The following is an 18,494-nucleotide window of genomic DNA, read 5'->3' on the forward strand; positions in this document are numbered from 1 at the left end:
TGCTGAACAAGTCAGACTGGTCTTAGTAGGATAGATCCATAAAATAGATCTTAAAAATTTAGAAGCAGAAGGAAAATCCTGTGCCAAAATCCTGGCGAGTTAAAGAAGGAAGGAGATGCCAATAATTTCTGTCTTTATATCCACAAAGGATATGTATATATTTAAAAATACTTCTTTCAATTGGCTCCTTTCAATGTATCAATTAATGCTGAGACCCCTTTGAATTTTGGTTCGCCATGTAGAATTTTTAAACCCTAGGAACACTGAAATCACTGTTTCTACAGCATCGTTAGAGTATTCTTTGGAGAATAAGTTCTTTAGACAAGCAGAAAGGAGAAAGGAAAATGATATGGAGGATTTCCCTGGAGGAAGCTGCTGTCAGGGATCAGGTAAGACATTGCTGGCAATAGATATTGGAGTTTTGTGTATGTAACTGAGAGAGCAGCAGAAAACATTGCCTTGGCACTTTCCCAAGGCATGGCTATCAGCTACAAAACTCTGAAGAACCACAGCTGGGAGCCTAAGGAAATATGAGGACAGGAACTTAGCCTGCAAGACAGATGGGTGTTTACCTGTTGAATTCTCTAATCTGGAAAACTGTGGAATGTGAGCAACAGAAACGGAGCAAGCAGGCACACTTGCCTGCAGACAAGTCCAAATCAGAGAAAGAATGTCTCCCAAACATAAACTGGAATGCTCCTAGTTGCCATAGGTAAGGTTTAATAAAAAATACGTAAAGAAAAATATGAAGGGAATTGAGGGGAAAGTCGCAGTTGTCAAATATCAGGATATTTACACAACCATGCTGAGCGTTTTACTTGTCAGAAGTACTTAGATTAGGTGAGCTTTGTATTAACATTTTCAGGGCTCATTTGCTCTGTTAGAAACAATTATATTCCCAGAGTCTGATGCTGCAGATACCCATGATGAAGTTTTTCAAGGTTAACAGTAGAAGGTGTCACCCCTAGTTACAAAATTTATGAAGGTCTGTGAAAGGTATGAATGGCACATGCAGTCACAAATCCTTAAATTAGGCAGCAAACAGATCAGTAATTTTAGAAGTCAAAAGTTCTCTAAATGAAGTTTACATAAAGAGAATAATTTTGTGTTCTGAGTCAAGACTTAAAAATTACTAATTTATGACAAGATCCAACATTGTGACTCAAAAGAATTTTTCCAGCTGATCAGCTATCTAAAATGCAAATGAAAATCTGGTAGTATCTCAGAGAGAAAGTTACCACAATAGCAATATGATTATTGTTTTTTATTTATGCATTTAATAATAAAATGATTAGGAGAAAGATGTGTTTGAGAGCTTTTTTTAATTAGCAGGAGGAGCTGAGAAAATTTGTTACTATTTAGCTTTATTATGGGAATTTTTGAAAGGCTTAATCCATATTTGACATCAACTACACCTAATTTTCAGTGAATATTAAGTAACTGCTTTCAGTTGCTTATTAAGGCTATATATTAAAGTAAATAAGACTGCAAAAAGACAATTTTTCCCCCCGGATTTAGACCTGAATTTCATAAAACTGCAACTCTAACTAGAAATATTCTAATCTCGCTTTCAGTGAGGTACAATCCTAACAGTAAGCCACATTAAGATCACTTTTTTTCCTGGATCACTTCTCCTTTGCCTGGAGAATTTTCCATAGTCCTTTGAGTATTTTTTCGCAGAAAGTCTAAGAAAATTGGGTGCATGCCTGCACTAAGAGACTTAGAGAAAACTCACCTGAAATGTCTTTTTTCAGCTTTCTGTGGTATAATTTATTGGCAGGAAAGGAGTACTTCAAAATTTTCTGGCTTTCTCTAGGGCAATGTTGAGCAAACATTTAAGAAAGAAATTGGCTGGAGAGAAGATGAAATCTTTCTGTTATTTCAGCGAATAGAGTATTTCTTAGGGAACATGCTGAAAACCTTTACATTTCCAAGAGCCAATATATAATTTTAATTGAATAATTTTTCCCTTGTTCATATTAGTTCAGGTATCTTTTCTTCTTCCTCCTTTCTATTCCTCTAAACTGACACTTTTGAAGTAATATGTTGTACAAACATGGTTAGTACATTTTCTAAATGTCATTTCAAAGTTGAATGCTTAATGATTTGTAGTTTTTATGCTATGTATATATCTGCCAGCTTTCCTCACCATAAGCCTGCTAAAATAACTCACTCCAGGCTGATTTATTATTTTTATTCAGCCAGGTGCTTCAGGGGTTTGGCAACTTTGCCGATGTTATTGTCTATAATGACTCTGCACTTGGTGCTTGATGATGTCAACACGTGCAATGAATTTACTGGCACCAGCAGAGAATATTTCATTCCCTTATCTCTTTGTGAAGAAGAAAGCTTCATCTCCCATATCACTTGCTTTTCAATATGTTTTATGTAATCTCTCCGATTTCTTTGATGTGTCTCCCTTTCAAGAATGTTTAGTTATGATTCTGATGAGCTAACAGCTGTTTACGGAAGTAAAAATTCATTTTTTATGTTGAAGTTTCTTTATAATTATTGTCAATCTCTACTTTTTGTCTCCTAATGTCTCTTAGGCATCCTTGTTTTGTTTGGGAGGTAAAACAAGGTTTTCTCTTTTAAGTAGATCTGGAATATCATTTGGTAAAATGTGGGGATACTGAGAGTACATCTATTTCCTCAGAGGAAGGAAAACTACCCTTTTCACTGTATTAGTCTCTCCTTCATAACTGGAAGATAAAGTAAATTCAGATGAAAACATTGACATTTTTAGTACTATTTAATCCAATAATCATGATACTTATTTAAAGTTCTGCGCAGTGTTTGAAGTTTTCCCTGAACTTGAATAGCAGTCAGGTAACTGCTGTACAGTCTATAAGGAAATTTTCTTTGTCAGTCTGGTTTATCTGATGTCTTACCACCATTAATTTACAATTTTATCTGTGGTCTTTGAGGAGTATTTTATTTATCAATTGAAGGTTATGAAGTCCTGTGTGCATGACCATGAATGCACAATTTCTTATCACACGTCTGAATAGTAACTACTGCATATTACTCTGCACATTTGTTCCATTTGTGTTTTTGCAACAGGCCATCACTCTCTCCTATTATATTTCACTTTTGTCTAAGTAGTAATCTGAGGGATAATTTAGCTTTTTTTACCTTTTTCTCATTAGTCTTGCAAGTTTAGAAGCTCCTATTGCTTAGAGGATTAAAACAAGATTACTGTTGCAACCTAAAGTTTTGTTAAATTTTAAGCACTTGCATCCTAAGTACATACCTTTTTAAATGGATACTAAACACAATCTAACCTGCCAGTTTTCCATTACTTATGGGACTTCAAACCATGAAAAATGCAAAGTTGGGTGAAATCTGAACTTTAATTAGGATTGATTTAATGACAAAGATTTTTTTCTTTCATCTTTAAGTGTCATAAAGTGGAATATGAAAAATACTATTCAAATCCTTTTTTAGGAAGTAGTTTTCAATATGAATGGCACTTCTACTGTGACTACATAGATAGTTATCATACAGGGAAAAGTAATCTGTATGTACAAATTTTACTCATCCTCCCAGGCCCATGTTCTTCCCATGTTCAAGAAGATCTGAATATCTCTGCTAAGTGAGCTGTATCTTTAAGGTAAATGAGGTGCTTGTACTTGACCCTAGAAAAAATGAAGACAGTGACCTAAATGACAATCTCTATGATCAATTAAGGCCATGCACAGCAGATCACAAAAAAAGAAAAAAAAGAAAAAAAGACTAGGAAAAAGCTCCATCTGGTTCAGAAGACAGTGGCCAGTTCCATAAATAACACAAGCTGTCAGGAAAACATCATTCCTGAAGTACTCTCTGTATTGGCTTTCTGTCCAACTACTGCTCCACGACAAGGACCTTCAGAGCTTTGCATAGGCTTGGACCAAACCTATCTCTTCATTTCACCATAAGTGCCTCGTTCATGAGTTATTTGAAATTAACAAGGTGAAGAAAGAAATGTACAGAAGTAAAGAACATGGACATATAGAATTCTAGAATCCTATTGCACAGACACACAAAGACAAAAATCCCATGTACGTGTAAAAAAGGTGTCCGGGTTTTAATTTTAACTGAGCTTATCTGAAAAGAGAAAACAAGACCCAACTGCAACATTATGCTTGGAAAATGTAATTGCAAGCTAGATATCAAAGTGTGAAGTAAAAATGAACAATAAACTTTGCATTAAATTTATTTATTTTTTGAATAATTTTCTTGGGAGCTGATAACATTTGTACTCCCGTAGTATCTATTACTAGGTCTGAAGACGAGAGTGCTGAGTGATGTATAATCTTAAGGTAAATAAAAAAATAAATGTTCTGGAAGTTTATTACATTGGTGCACAACAGAAATATGCCCATCTTGTTTTTTTTAGTTGGAAGACAGGTTTGAGAGAAAATGTAAATGCTGAAATAGAGTACATGAGCAGTGCTGAGATGATGTTGAGCCCTGACACAACATGAGAAGAATCCACAGGCCCAGCACCACCTCTGTAGTTTTCTATCACTCACTTCAAGAAAGCATCTGGCATCTCAATTTTCCTCCAGATGCCACTCAGTGTCTCCTCTCTGGTGTTAAATTTAGGACTCAGGGTATGTGGGCTTCTAGGTGAGCACTGAAAATTGCTTTCAACAATTTTACTAATTTTGAAGAATTATCTCATGTAAGGGGTAGCCAGCTTCCTTGATTCAACTCTGCACTAAATCTCTAGCACATGATGGAGCCACTCCTTCCCCAGGACGTTTCATCAATTTTACTTAAATATTGTCCCCTCTACTGCAGAGGGAGACAAAGGATTCTCCATTTTTCTAAAGTCTTCCCTGGGGAAAAGAACAAAAGGCAAATCATTTCTTTAAGTCTATTTTCTTAGTTAAACATACAGTTTGCAACTGAACTGTATTTCTGAGAAATCAAATGGTTACTCCCACACCCAAACTATTAAAGCATCTGAAAGTTGTGGCATGAACAGGGTGAAGAGACACTGTGGAGATTTTGCTTGCTCAGGGGTAAAATGGAGATCTGTACTCTTGCCTGCAAAACTGTTGAAGATAAATAGCAAACTGCTGCATTTACTTCTTCTTTCTGGTTTGCATTCAGAAGACAACACAGGGGAAAAATTCACTTTGAAACATTTCCTTAGAGGTGCATGATCAATCCCTAGGGAGAAATTCACAGCCGGAGAGAGCCTTGTGCTTGGGTTTGATAGTGACAGATAGCAATGGAATACGGTACTTAGTGCTCCGAACTAAGAGACCATTATGTGTGCAACTCACAGTGAGACCATGGCAGCATAAAGCTTCCCCCAGCCCCACCCAGAAGTGTGGCTGCCTTTGTAATTTTAATTGGTCTGTGTTTGTGGAGTGGGGCCTCTATTTACTTATGGCTTGGGGCTTGTGTTTACCAAGCCTGGTGGAGGCCAAGTGTCATATCACTGAAGCTTAGTTCCTGCAAGCTCTCCTGCTATATCTTGAGGCACTTTTCTTTTCAGAATCTGTGCCTGTCTAATTCACGAGCTTCTGTGAAACAAGCACAGGAGGGTACAAGGCCTACAGGGAGGAATTACACCTAATTACTCAAATAATTGCTAGGCTGTTGCCTTCTTAGTCACTGAAAATAATTTCCAGGTCCCTGGCTTTTATAGATAGTCTTCTAGAGGCAGGAGGACACAGCCCCCTTTTTAACTCAGCCCATTCACTCACAAAATCAGAACACTCGAGCCTGCAAAATTAATAAGCACCACTTCCATTACATATATTTTAGGTTGTTGTTGCCGTGGCGATAAAGTCAGGGACATTGAATCTCCTCTGTTGAGCCATTGTTATCATCCCTGGCCATCTGCTGCAGAGGAGTGATATTCCATCTCATTTGCATGATGACTGATATATGGGAGGTTTGGAAGGACATATGCCACAGCAATCATGTGATGAAAATTAAAGTGAAAGTTTTGGGCCCAGAGCCGAAAAAAATCTGTGTATGCGCATGAGGCTGTTGATGTGCAAATGTGAATCATATTGAGAAGGTTTGAATAGGGAGGTGTGACGTAAAGAGGGGACACAAACGCAGGTGCTTATCTCTAGGCAGTCAAAGGCGCTGGATGTCATATCATGGGAACTACCTTTCAAAGACACAGCTTTAGTGCACAGTTCAGCACACAAGGGAGGAGAAACATATAAGTTTTGGAAACAAAATATAAAGTAAGTTTAACAACTTTTTCACACTATGAACCCATTGATGTTTAAGCAGCTTGTACTGTTAGTAACTTTCTGTCTTTTATTTTTTGTTTGTGCTCTAAGTTTGCAAAAAGCAAAAAATCCTGTCCATATATTCATGTTAAAACCTTAGAGATTTGTGTTAAGAAGTTTGAGGGGTTTTAATCTGTGTTTAAAATGCTCTTTGCAAACTTTTCTTCTTTTTTTTTTTTTTCTAATGACACTAATGCTGTTTCTTCCACAATGTATGCTTGGTCATTATCTTAAATGCTATTTTGGGCCTCAATTAAAAAATAGCTACTTGTAACTGCTTTGAGACTGCTTTCTGAATAAAATGTCATGGTGTAATTGCATTTATACTGCCTCAGTAAAGCCTTTGTTCATATACATTTTACAATAGTGGAAATTTGCAGCTCTAGCTATTTGATTTGAGGAAATGATCACAAGAACACTTTTTCTCTCATTTTGAAAAGTTACTGAACTTAAATACCGGCTTTTTAAAAAAGGGAGAGAGAAAAAATGAGCTGGGAGAGGGCGAGTGGGACCAGTGTATTTGTAGGAACTGTTCGATAGATGCAGGTTCATTTGCAGTTCTGTATTACAGACCAGAGAGATTTATCAGGATGTTTTAGAATGCTTTGAAATAATGTGTAATGCTTTTTGAAATGAAAATTGTTGATCAATATGCTTATTAATTTTACTCTAAGGGGAAAAGGGTCTTTCAAAGCATGGCATTTCTTTCCTTTAAATTATTTGGGATTCAGAGCGTGAATTGAGGGCTTCTGATTAAAAAAGTGAATACTGTACTTCAGAATGAATGTATGTGTCAGGAAAATCTTTAGAAAGTTAAATGACAGTAATATCAGGCAAGGTTGAAGAATGAAATGGACCTTCTGGGACAACATTTTGCAGGAGGATAATTTTTATGAAATAGCATTTGATGCTAGAGAAAGTCTGTTTAACACTCTGATCAGCAATAGCTCTCTCTCTCTGACTTTCTTTTGTCTTTAACAAAGCACTTAGTTCAGATGTTTGTCTTCCTTCATATGTAAATAGCAAGACAATCTTGTGCAAGGTGCAGTGAATTTTTCATTTAAGAGATTATAAAAGCACAAATCCCAGATTTTATCCTTAAACTGCAAAACTGTATGGGGTGAACTTTGTTAGTTAAGTATCTTTGTGGGATTGAAAATGACCATTTACTACCTCTTTTGTCAATTAAATTAGTTAAGTTAATTGCGTAGATGTGTCTTCTTTGCCTTGGCTGTGATTTTGTAATTCTTGGGGAAAATTACAGCGTTTGTGATGAAAGCTTTCTCTGAGACAATAATATATTTCTGCTCTAAGGTGGCTAACAAATAATACAGATTTGGAATGAGGAATTTCTAAATATAGGCTTTGCCTCTTAACTTCCCAGTTTGGAGCATTTTATTTTTACTTGTAAATATCATCCTTGTGTTATAGTACTTTCATGCCTGCAGGCTAAGATTACCAGTCTTCCTTTTTTTCCTCCTCCTTCTAAATATTCAATTACTCAATGGTAATTATTATTATGTGGCCTTCTTGGCTTACTGCTTTATTAGATTAATATAGATTTCTTGTGCCAAATTAGCGGAAATCACTGTTATACACAACAACGAATTTTTTTTTTTGTTTAGTTTTATTTACTTTGTTGAATAACAGGAAGAGTTTGACATCAGGATGTTTTATTCTTAAGACTTTTAATATAATATTTCTTTGAAAGTTGAGCGGGACACGGTGTCTTTTTGTTTTGCTTTTTCTCTTGTAGGTTTCATATACAAACTATATATTCTTATACAAACTTTGGCTAATTTTTAAAGTGATCTATGAATAGGGATCTTTGTGAGCGAAATTGCAGTTCAAGCCCCCTGATCTCTGATTCTCCTGACAGAGGTGTGTAGCAGAGGTGAGAAAACCGAAAACGAAAGAAGAGGAGCTGTCCAGGGTACTGCAGGGTACTGGCTAATATTTCCTGTTACTGTACCGAAAGACATCTTTACTGAAGTGTTCACAAAACTGCCACCATTTGTTACTTACTCTTTTCCCCCTCAGAAATAGAAAAAAACACCCACCTTACAACGAAGTCAACTATAAAAACGATATGCATGAAAAAAAATTCAGGAGCATGACACCTTTCTGTGAATAGCAAATAAACGCTCAGATCACAGTAAGTTTCAAAAATTGCTTAGTAAGATTAAATTTTTATGCAAAGGTTTTTGACAAAGTAACAGACACTAAACTTTACCAGTCTAAATTAATCTATGAGTACAACACAAATGGTTTCTATGGTAGTGTTGTAATGTAAACAAAACAAAGGGAAAAAAACCCCCGCAGATCCCAATCTTGCATTACTTGATTGTTTTTGAAATGAATTCTTGTCCTTATGTGACCTGAAATGTGTGGTTATAAAGCTATAGAAATCCAAACGATCATATTTGTTTGATATGAAATGAAAAAAAAATAGTTAAATTGAAAGTTTAACATCATGAAATTCAAAATCCCAAGCGGTATATAAACATTAAAAGAAACTTTGGACTGCTAATCCTAGGAAATGAGTTTTATGGATTGAATTCAACAAGGCTTCAGAAATGGTTCCATCTGCTGCCTAGCAGCTGGTGAAAGGATAAATTTAATTCATTAATTCATTTGGAAAAAGGATCCAAATTGTAAAGTCTTCATTGCTCATAATGCACATAGGTGAAAATCAAAACTGAAATTAAGTCCAGTTTATCATCTTTGAAAATGAGAAACATTTTATTTGTAATTGTTATAATTATCTTGAACAGTCAGTTGACAGTGTATTGACTAAATGCAGTTAACCAGTATTTTTATGTCTTAAAAAGTTGACGATAGTTCTGAAAGCATAACTCCTCTTCCAGAAGGAACAACCCTACTTTGGGAGTTACAGATTGTGTAGGTTTTAAAAGTTAGGTTGTTTCAGTGAAACAATATGGGTGTCCTTCTATGCATATTTGAAACTTCTCTTTTATTAAGTCAATTTAAGAATACAAAATAAGGGACCACTGAAATTAGAAAATAGACTTATGCATAGTAAAGTCACCATAATAATCTGAACCTTGAACATCAAATGCAGAATTTATTACTTGTCTATTAGAGTCACAAGTTTTCCATTGGAATCACAAGCTTAATCTTTTCTTTCCTGTCTTGATCCATTTGAGTTTCATGTTAAGTGCTACAAACTTAGAGTATGAGTGAAAAATATAAGTTAGAGAGAGAAAGGGTGATATTTAAAAATCCATGACTTTAAAGGCAAAATTAATTGGACAAATGCATCAATAATAAATTGACATTCAATTCTAGATATAAAGTTTTCCAAATTATCACAGTCTCCAGATAAAGATTTTTTTTTTTTTTTAAGTGGTTGCCTCTAATTTAATCTAAATCACAAGCAGCGAGTGCAAAGTTAAGTCAACAGTAAGATGGGCAAGTGAAAAAATCTCTTCTCCTAAGAAAAATCTTATACCAGGCGCACACAGGTGAACCTGTGCCTCATTACTTGCTGAGGAATTCACAGGACCGATGAACCTGTTATTCTGAAACCAGCTAAATATCTTCCAATGCCTATTTTCAATGTTTCTGCTTGAGATGGTGATTTCATGAATGATATTTGGCTTTTCCCATTTCCTCTGTAGCCCATGGCTCACTGTGGTGGGTTTGTTGGATTTACTATAAAGGTTCTGTTCGCACCCTGTGGGTTGGGTTAAGAATTAGGATTTATGCATTTACTTCTACTGTTGCTTTGTTTATACAGCTTTGGTTTAGTTTTGATCCCTTTTTTTTTGCCTTTGAGGCTCTTCCACAGTGTCAGCTGCTGACTGATAGTAGGAGAACGGCCTCGTGGTGTGAATGAAAGGGACCTAGCGGTTGGTAAACAGAGATAAGGAATAAATAGAGCACAGGCAAAAGGAGATAGTTCTGTGGGAGCCCAGATTGCCGCCAGTCTGTTCAAGTGAGATGCAGTGCCTGTCCTTTTCCCAGATTAAATTAGTGTGCGAAATCTCCAGTGACCTCCTCCCCTTCTCCCCATACTCTTTAGCCAAGCTGAACAGCCTCTGCTGTAAAGTATTCATTTTATCCAGGGACAACTTGGACAATAGAACTCTCCCTGTTACTTATGGACAGCTGTCGTGATTCATGGGGCTTTTCAGCATTTCATTTTTCATAAGAGTTAAAAGGGTTTTACCTTGTAACTGACGAGAGGTTAGAAATGCAAAGATGCCAGCCCTGAGGTTGCCTGTAGTGAGGAAGTTAATAAATAAATATCACATACACACACACAAACACATCCCCTCCCCAATGTGCGAAAGGCTGTGTTTTTTGTTAGTGCTGCTCTTCTTATTTAAAGGGGTTTAATTGTGATAACATGATTACACTGAAGCATGAACTGCATGGAGAAATTAACAAGCAGAGACACAGCGATATCCAGGGCCCCCAAGGTTCCCTAAATTAAAGGTGACCAATGCTAACCCAGTGAGTGCCCTTTTCCCGTCTTTGCCCTTGCTTTTGCCTACATCTCCTATCAGTTTATTACCTGCAAATAACTCCCAGGAAAGAGTAAACACTCGTGAGATACCTCTGTGGTCCCGTTTTTTTTTTTCCTTTTTTTTTTTTTTTTTTTTTTTGTGATTTACTGCAAATATATTCAGCATTTTGACTGATTAAGTAGACCTTCGGCAACCTTGAGGGTCACTGTGTAGAGTATGTACATAGAAAATGCATCAGCCCATTGTACCCTGGCAGCTAATGAGATTGGTCGTTAAGTAAATGACACAAAGCCTACAAAAAAAGCTTAGCAGCTCACTAGAGTATCACAGAGTGTCCCTGCACACCACACAACGACACAAACAGTGGACTAACCTAGCCCACCCCTGCTTTATTCTACATCACTGCTTCCCTGATGTCAGCGTGAGAGGCAGAACAAAGGCTAAAAGGCACACGGTAAGTCAGTCTGACAATTATGCCCTAGGGAGAAAGTAGAGCAAATCTTAGCCTAACCATGGGGTTGAAAGTCCGTTTCTAGACAAGTAGGTCATAATGAAGGGATTTTTTTCCCCCCCTGTCACTTCATGAAGGGGAGAAAAAATGTCTCTGGAATCAAGGTTGGGTTTATTTCTTGTTTGTTTGTTTCCTTTTCTTACTGTCTGATTTGCCAGCTTACAAAAGTTTCTGGAATTCTGAAAGTAATGTGAAACAGTATGTTTTGTGAACTGGATATTTCAATTATAGTCTAATGAATTAAATATTCCTTAAAGGAACTGACACACAGTAATCTTTGCCTCAGATGTACATTACGTCTGATGAACTTTACAGACAGAAAGTTTCTTTCTACTTCTCTGTAAAAATCTGCTGAAAATGTGTTATATATATGAATACAAATTTCTATCCACTAGACAGCTACTTACACCCCTAAATTCCTGGTACAGTTTTTAGAAGTATGCAGATATAAATGAACTTGATACTATACTATACTATAATTTTGGGATTTTTAAAAAAGACTTTTACGTGATGTCTTTTCTGTGTTGTCTTTTACATGAGCTGAAATTAAAGAGTTGAAGATTACTGTTTAACAGTTGCACAGTCATTACTTATTTTCTTTGCACAGCAGCAAAATATTCAGCTGATATCTTATAATAGCAGGTGCCTGCCTGTGTAACCAATGGTAAAATCTTTTCTAGTAGTGTTTCAGTGTAGTACCGCAGGACCCTTTATTTTGCTGAAAAATGGCAACAGGAAGTTGCCGGAAAGTCTTGTTTGCATTACTAAAATGTTTCTGTCTGCTTTGCACTTTGGAGGCTCAGGGGATGTTAGCTTCAAAACAACATGATATTATTGCAAGATGCCTGTGTGCATTAAGCAATGCTTCTTCCCTCCTCTCTACAAAACCACTGCAAACCATGTTTTAGAAGAATGCTTTATCAAATGCAGACAGTTAAGGAAGTGGGGTTTAGATATCAGTCTGCATTACAATTGATATTTTGTTGGGTATTTGGGGCTTAGTTTCTTGTTTTGTTTAGGTTTTTTTATTTGTTTTGCTTTGCCTTGTTTTGCTTTGCTTTGCATTGTGAGACTTAACTTAGTTTAGAAAAAAACTTGTCAATATATGTGTATTTAGACATATCAGGATAACCTGTTCACTTAATTAAAACTCTTCACGGGTCAGAGAAGTCAGTTCATTATGATATGTCATTTACCTAGGAACATCTTTTTTACTGCATGGGCAATAGAATTATCACCACAGCTTACACACACTAAGATAAAATGTGACATTCTAACACATACATTTGATGATTCCTTGCAAAGAGGTATGAGCTTATGCATATATACAAATCCATGTGGGCACATTGAAAAAAAAAAGTTCACGCATGCAAAACACTATATTCACCTATATAACATCCCAGTTACCTGACATTCAGTATATATTAGGTATATCTGCAGTTACATGGGCTTTTGCATTTCCCAGTAATTCCAGTTTAGGAAATATAATGAGAAAGTAACCAAACTGTAGTAAAATTGTGTATTTTATTTATTTTCCGTATTTTTAAAAGTTTTGTTCCTCTCAGCAGTGTTTTCCCTGTGTTACTTCAGCAAATATGAGACATTCAGGCATCAGAAAACAAGCTTTCTTTCTAAATCCTATAATTCAGCCTTAGATTAACAGAGATTTATAAAGCTTCAGTTTTGCAACACAGTTTGCTTTAAAATATGCTAACTGATATTAAATTTTCAGTTTATTTCAACAGAAAATATTCCAAGCTATTTGATGTTCAAGTCCATCCCCACAGCTTTTAAAAATTAGCATATCCCTGTGACACAATCATGTATCCTTTTTATGTACCTACACCAAAAAGAGTAAAGGGTATTTGATATTTTAGCATTCACCTCATTTATAAGTTCAGCTATTTGTACTGTTAAAAGCAAAGAATGGTTTCACAGGGGTAATGCATATGCAGCAGTGTTACAACAATCATACTGCTGTCATTTAGCAATTTACATTCTGTAATCCGACAGGTTGATCCCCAGTAAGTTTCAGTAGTTTTTCACAGCTTCCTTTTTTATTCCTCTTGTCGTTTCTTTACTACACCTAAGAGAAAAGACAAAGAAAAGTTGATTTTTGATTATTAATGTCATTCATCTGATCTCCCTGATAAACTATGGAACACTCCAGGTTTTTAGAAACCACTTTACACTGGACATTTTGGACTTTACATCACAATATGAGGCCTCTACCTTTATCTTATTGCACAGTTCCAGGGCATAACAGTATGAGTTGTGCATATGGATCTGAAAAACTTTATGGTAATATGCAGTTGATTTGAACAAATCTAATTCAGTTTATTTACATGTTTATAGTTTTTTTTCAAGCCAGTGATCCCAAAACATCTGATATTCCTGACAAGCGAGTACCTCCAGAGTTACAGACAATCCCCATCAGGGCCTGATGCTGTCACTCCAAAATTAAATATAACAGATGACATGCAGAATAAACTTTACATTCTACTGTACCCACAAATATATAGAGAATCTAGACCAAAGTCTTTACTGAACTGACTGATCTTGGAAGCATACATATATACCTGGGATCGGGCCACTTTATAGTTATTGTCCGCATGGTCGTGGATTATTAAAAAACTACATAAGCAAAATCAGTGTTTCTGGATTTTAATTATCTTGAAGTGCTTAAAATTGCAGATGCTGTTTAATTAATAATAAAAAAAGGTTTTCTCCCTCTTAACTTTCTCTAGTATTTAAATTTCTTTGGAGGAAAATTGCTATCTTTTATGTTTATGGAACACTTTTAATGATACTAGCAACTCTTGCCTTCCTTAATAACAGATTTCTGATTAAAGAAAAGGTGATAACCTAAAAACAGAAGTTATTTTAGAATGAAAAGGGGTCTACTTTCTTGGTTAGGTGAACACTGACAAAAATATTTATACACATAAGTGATTCCACTGAGGTGAGGTCGATGGCTCACTTTAGTAGAGTAAAGCAAGTAAGTAAGCGTTTTGAAGATGAGGGTTTTGTTGATTTGCTTAAGAGATTCAAATAAAATTTGCTAGCACATATATCAGGTTTGGTTCCATATGTGAACTTTTCCCTTTACTATGGAACTTTGGTGAAAAAGAGCTAGATTTTCATTTAAAGACATGTATTTGAACTCTGCTCCGTTGGGCGTTAGATTTAAAAAAATGCTTTAGAACTTTTCCAAAACATCGGTTCAAATGAGGAACGGAGATCCCAATGTCTTCTAAACAGTGGTCTTCTTTTTCCAGCAGTAGAGTCACTGGGTCAGTTCCCTAAATCTCAAGAGAAATTTTGACAATTTCGCAGCCCCTCCTGCCCCCAAGTTGAAGCACATGTTCAGCATCTGGACTGGCACAGCAAAATAGTAATGGCTCCAAAGGCACCGTTATGGACTATCAGGTCAATAATCCTTATGTTAAGAAGGATTTACATGATACAGAGTAATGGGTCTGTCATTTCTGAAGTAAAAACCCACTTTTTAATGAGCATAAAAATATTGTTTTGCACTCTTCACATCAGAGATACAAGGGGAGCTAAAAGGACAAATATATACATAACTTCCTAAATAAAAGTTCTCATTGAAGTGTTAGAATAAAATAAATGCTAAAATACATTTAGGCAGCTACAATGCGCCAAATTGAGACATTTTTGAAAATGTACTTATTCTCAATTTTTTTTCTTCCTTACTATATTAGAAGAATTATAGGATGTGTATGTCTTGTCTTCAAATAGCATTTTTATGAGCCAGTCCAGAAATAAATTTGGCTTTGGGGCTTTTTTTGTGTTTTATTTAATATTTCTACTGTGTGATTTTCTCCTACTTAAGGCACAGGTTTGACACAATCTAACATGCATGATCTTGTTACAAAAGTAAGTTTGAAAGTAAGATCAGTGGTCATAGAAAACCACAGTTGTGATTATTTTTCCTATTAATATGATTTGTCTAATTGAAAAAAATTCTTTACTTTCATTGAAAAAAAAAAATCCCAAACCACACACACACACACAAAAACACTTTTCTTAAATATCCCACATTTGGGGAAGAAGTATTTTTTTCACTCAGACTCCATAAGAGGCATGGAAAGTCACCAAATCCTAAACAGAAAGAACAAACACTGCAGCAAAAATGAAGGGAATGAGTACACATGACATTTTCATTGTATCTCTAACATTATATAAAATTAAAGACCATTTTGAAGTATGTGTCTGAAGGGAATCGTCCTATATATAAGCATTCAACATTTAGTGAACAGAGTGCAACTGAACACATAAATCACATTAAATAGCATTGACACTTGGTCAAAAGAAACGTATATTTATGGCTCAAGTGTATGTCCAAGCTAATCTATGGAGAGCCTTGCCATTATTTTTGTGATAAACAGTACTGTCTACAAAAAGGGTTAAAGAAAATGCATTCTGTTGCATCTGCTTACTAAATCCCTTACTTTAGTAGAAATTCAAATTTTGTAAAGATTATTCGTTTTATTGATGCATATAATTATAATCACAAGCCATCTGCTGATTTGGCAGGCATGGTTAAAATTCTCTAACTCTCATAACCTTTCAAGTACAGTGCCCTTGGGACTCTATTTCACTTTTATATTTTGGAAAACATGTAGGGACAAACAAGAGAGGTCATCTGCCGAAAGTCAGACCTGTAAAACATTAAAAGAATAAAGATCATGTTGACTGCTCTTGTTTTAACAGGGGAAAAAAAGTATTTTCTATTTTGTTTCTCACTTCAGGAAGGATTATATTGGTTTTCATCACACACTTTGGGAATTTGAATTTTTTTCTAGGGATTAAAGCTCTCTCCTAGCACCTCTGGGATCTGGGTTCCAAGTTTAAACTAAAAGAACAAATATTGTTCAGTTTGGTTGCCACAGGTGAATTAAATGTATTTAACCTTGGCCTTAATTTTTCTTTTTACACAATTTTCATTGCATTTCCATTTGAAATGTTTTAACAAACAGTATTCCAGTTTTTATTTTTTTTAATTTGTTTACTGAGTTTCACAGAGAGGCACCTATCATATATTTAGCTTTTTCCTGTGAAGTTCAAAAAAGCATTTTGATTTAGAGGGCTATATCCAATAAGGCATAAAATGAATGGCTAACATTCTTTGCCATAGCCTTTAGAAACAAATTACTTTATTTATATTAACATACCATTGACTGGTGGTTAGCCACAGTTGCAAAGGTTTGGGCTTTTGGTCTGTGAGAAGTTTTTTTGTGTCCACCACTACTCAATCGTTTTGTGCAGGCAAACGATTTTATGTTTGACATTTCTTTCTTTTTTAAAAAAAATTTGTAGTTGTCATTGAGGTAAATGTGACGTTACTCTGCTGCTTCTAGCAGAAAACAACCACAAGTGGAAAACAAACCCCAACCTCTAAGGTGCTCTCCCTGTCAAAAAGAAAAAAAATATAAAAAAAATTTATTCCATTTCAACTAGTTGTAGCATATTGGCAATGCTGTGATTTAGGAGAAAGAGTGTTTTTGAGAGAAAGTACAGGAAGGTGGCAAATCTATGTGCAGAATGAGATAATCCAGTGACTTCCTGATATTAGCAGAAGGCAAAGGCAGTAACCCTTCAACAGAGTTGTCTTGGCTCACTCTGTATTGATGTGTATCTCGCAGGGACAAAAGATGCAACTCACTTCTGTTTAATTAGTGCATCTGAAGGCCCGTATGTAACATGCATACTGCTTTACTCCTTTTGGAGGTTTGATTCTCACCCCACACCCTCATTATGAGAAGCAGGAGGGAAATGCACATGTTTTAAAGTGTCTTCACAGCTGAAACTAGGGAAACAGGCCGAGAGTAGCTCTGGTTTATTTCACAACCAATTAAGTATGACATCTGTTGAAACTCAGGAAATAAGTCTCCCTTCCCCCTGTTCATATACTTAAGCTGCCAGTCTTTTGTTTAGATATGATGAATTTCACCAACAAGAGTTTTTTTCTTTGGGGTAAATGCATTTAATAATAATAATAATAATAATAATAATAATAATAATAATGTAAAATCTTTCTTTACTTTTTTTTTAACACTGCATTTCACTGAGTGCATATGACTCAGATACGTTTGACACTCACGAATCAAGCAAAGAATTGTATTGATAATTCTTTGCCTAAACACTAACCTTGCATGCTAAAAAAAGGGCATGTTTGTGGCAAGAAATGCAGGCAATTATGACATTTTAGTTTTTGAAAATCTGGCTCTTATTAGCTCCCAAAGACCAGCAAAAGTCACAAGAAGGAATTTGGGTTTTAATTTATTTATTTACATGGTTGAAAACTTGGCTCAGAGCAGAAGACACCAAATAAAAAGGGGCAGATAGAATTATGTATGGTTAAAACAAGACAATCCAAAAGAAGTAAATGCAGATCCACTGTCACTGGTGACATCAGGTTTCTCTGGTGTACAGCAGTTCATAGTAAACCAAGCAAGAAACACAGATAAGCTCTATTAACAAGTTTTAGTCATACCAGATCCTTTCCATTTATCAGACATTAATCCATGTGATGAATTTACTTACTTTTATTTCTCTCTAAAATTTTGTCCAATGCATATATTAAAAGGATAGTATTTCAGTCCATACCAACTCTTAGAGTTCAATTTCTCTCTGTTCTGCTCACAGCTTGATTGTCTTCTTTCTGCTATATCTTGATTAGAAATATTTACCATATCATGCTGACCTTTTCCTTTGCCTCCTGGCACTGGGTTCTCCTGTGTCTCTGAAACCACACTGCTCACATCAAAGTCACAGCTAACTCTCCTTTTCCGTAAGTTACACCATCTCCTAGTGCTCCCTTTTATTTGTTCATCAGCTTCGCGTTGTTTGCCAGTTCTTTCCTACAAGGACTGGCACTGCCTTCGTTCCTGGAGGATGCTTTCCTACTCCATTTCTCTTGCTTTCCCCAGTCCTATTTCACAACACAGCTCACATGACATATGCATTATTTAAGCTTTAGGATGCTGTTCGGTGATTGCCATAGGTCCCTTGGTTAGGCATCACCATTTGGTGAGATGTCAGTGTGCACAATGGAAGTAGCTAGACCTGAGCCAGTCATCCAGATTCCCTTTAGAGTCAGTAGAAAGAGACATTTCTTGTGTGCAATTCATCACACCCCGAGGAAGGGTATGAAATGAGTAAGATGCATGACACATCTACACAGCCTCAGAGATGCCTGCAGGTTGCCTACAGGCT

At 35.8% G+C, this 18,494-nt stretch overlaps 1 protein-coding gene across 3 annotated transcripts in view; it reads left to right on the forward strand.

Moving 5' to 3' along the window:
* The window catches only part of ST18 (ST18 C2H2C-type zinc finger transcription factor), a 237,748-nt gene that overhangs the window by 131,065 nt on the left and 88,189 nt on the right, over positions 1 to 18,494 (forward strand). The window contains exon 1 of one of the 3 annotated variants that reach the window (XM_086888318.1): positions 6,103 to 6,200. The exons of the other annotated variants lie outside the window; for them this stretch is intronic. The gene's annotated coding sequence lies outside the window, so the exon portion shown is untranslated. Of the gene's footprint in view, positions 1 to 6,102; positions 6,201 to 18,494 lie in introns of those variants that run through there. 3 annotated transcript variants of the gene reach the window in all.

This window comes from Cyanistes caeruleus, chromosome 1, assembly GCF_971803275.1.
Source record: "Cyanistes caeruleus chromosome 1, bCyaCae1.hap1.1, whole genome shotgun sequence".
Classification (NCBI taxonomy): domain Eukaryota; kingdom Metazoa; phylum Chordata; class Aves; order Passeriformes; family Paridae; genus Cyanistes; species Cyanistes caeruleus.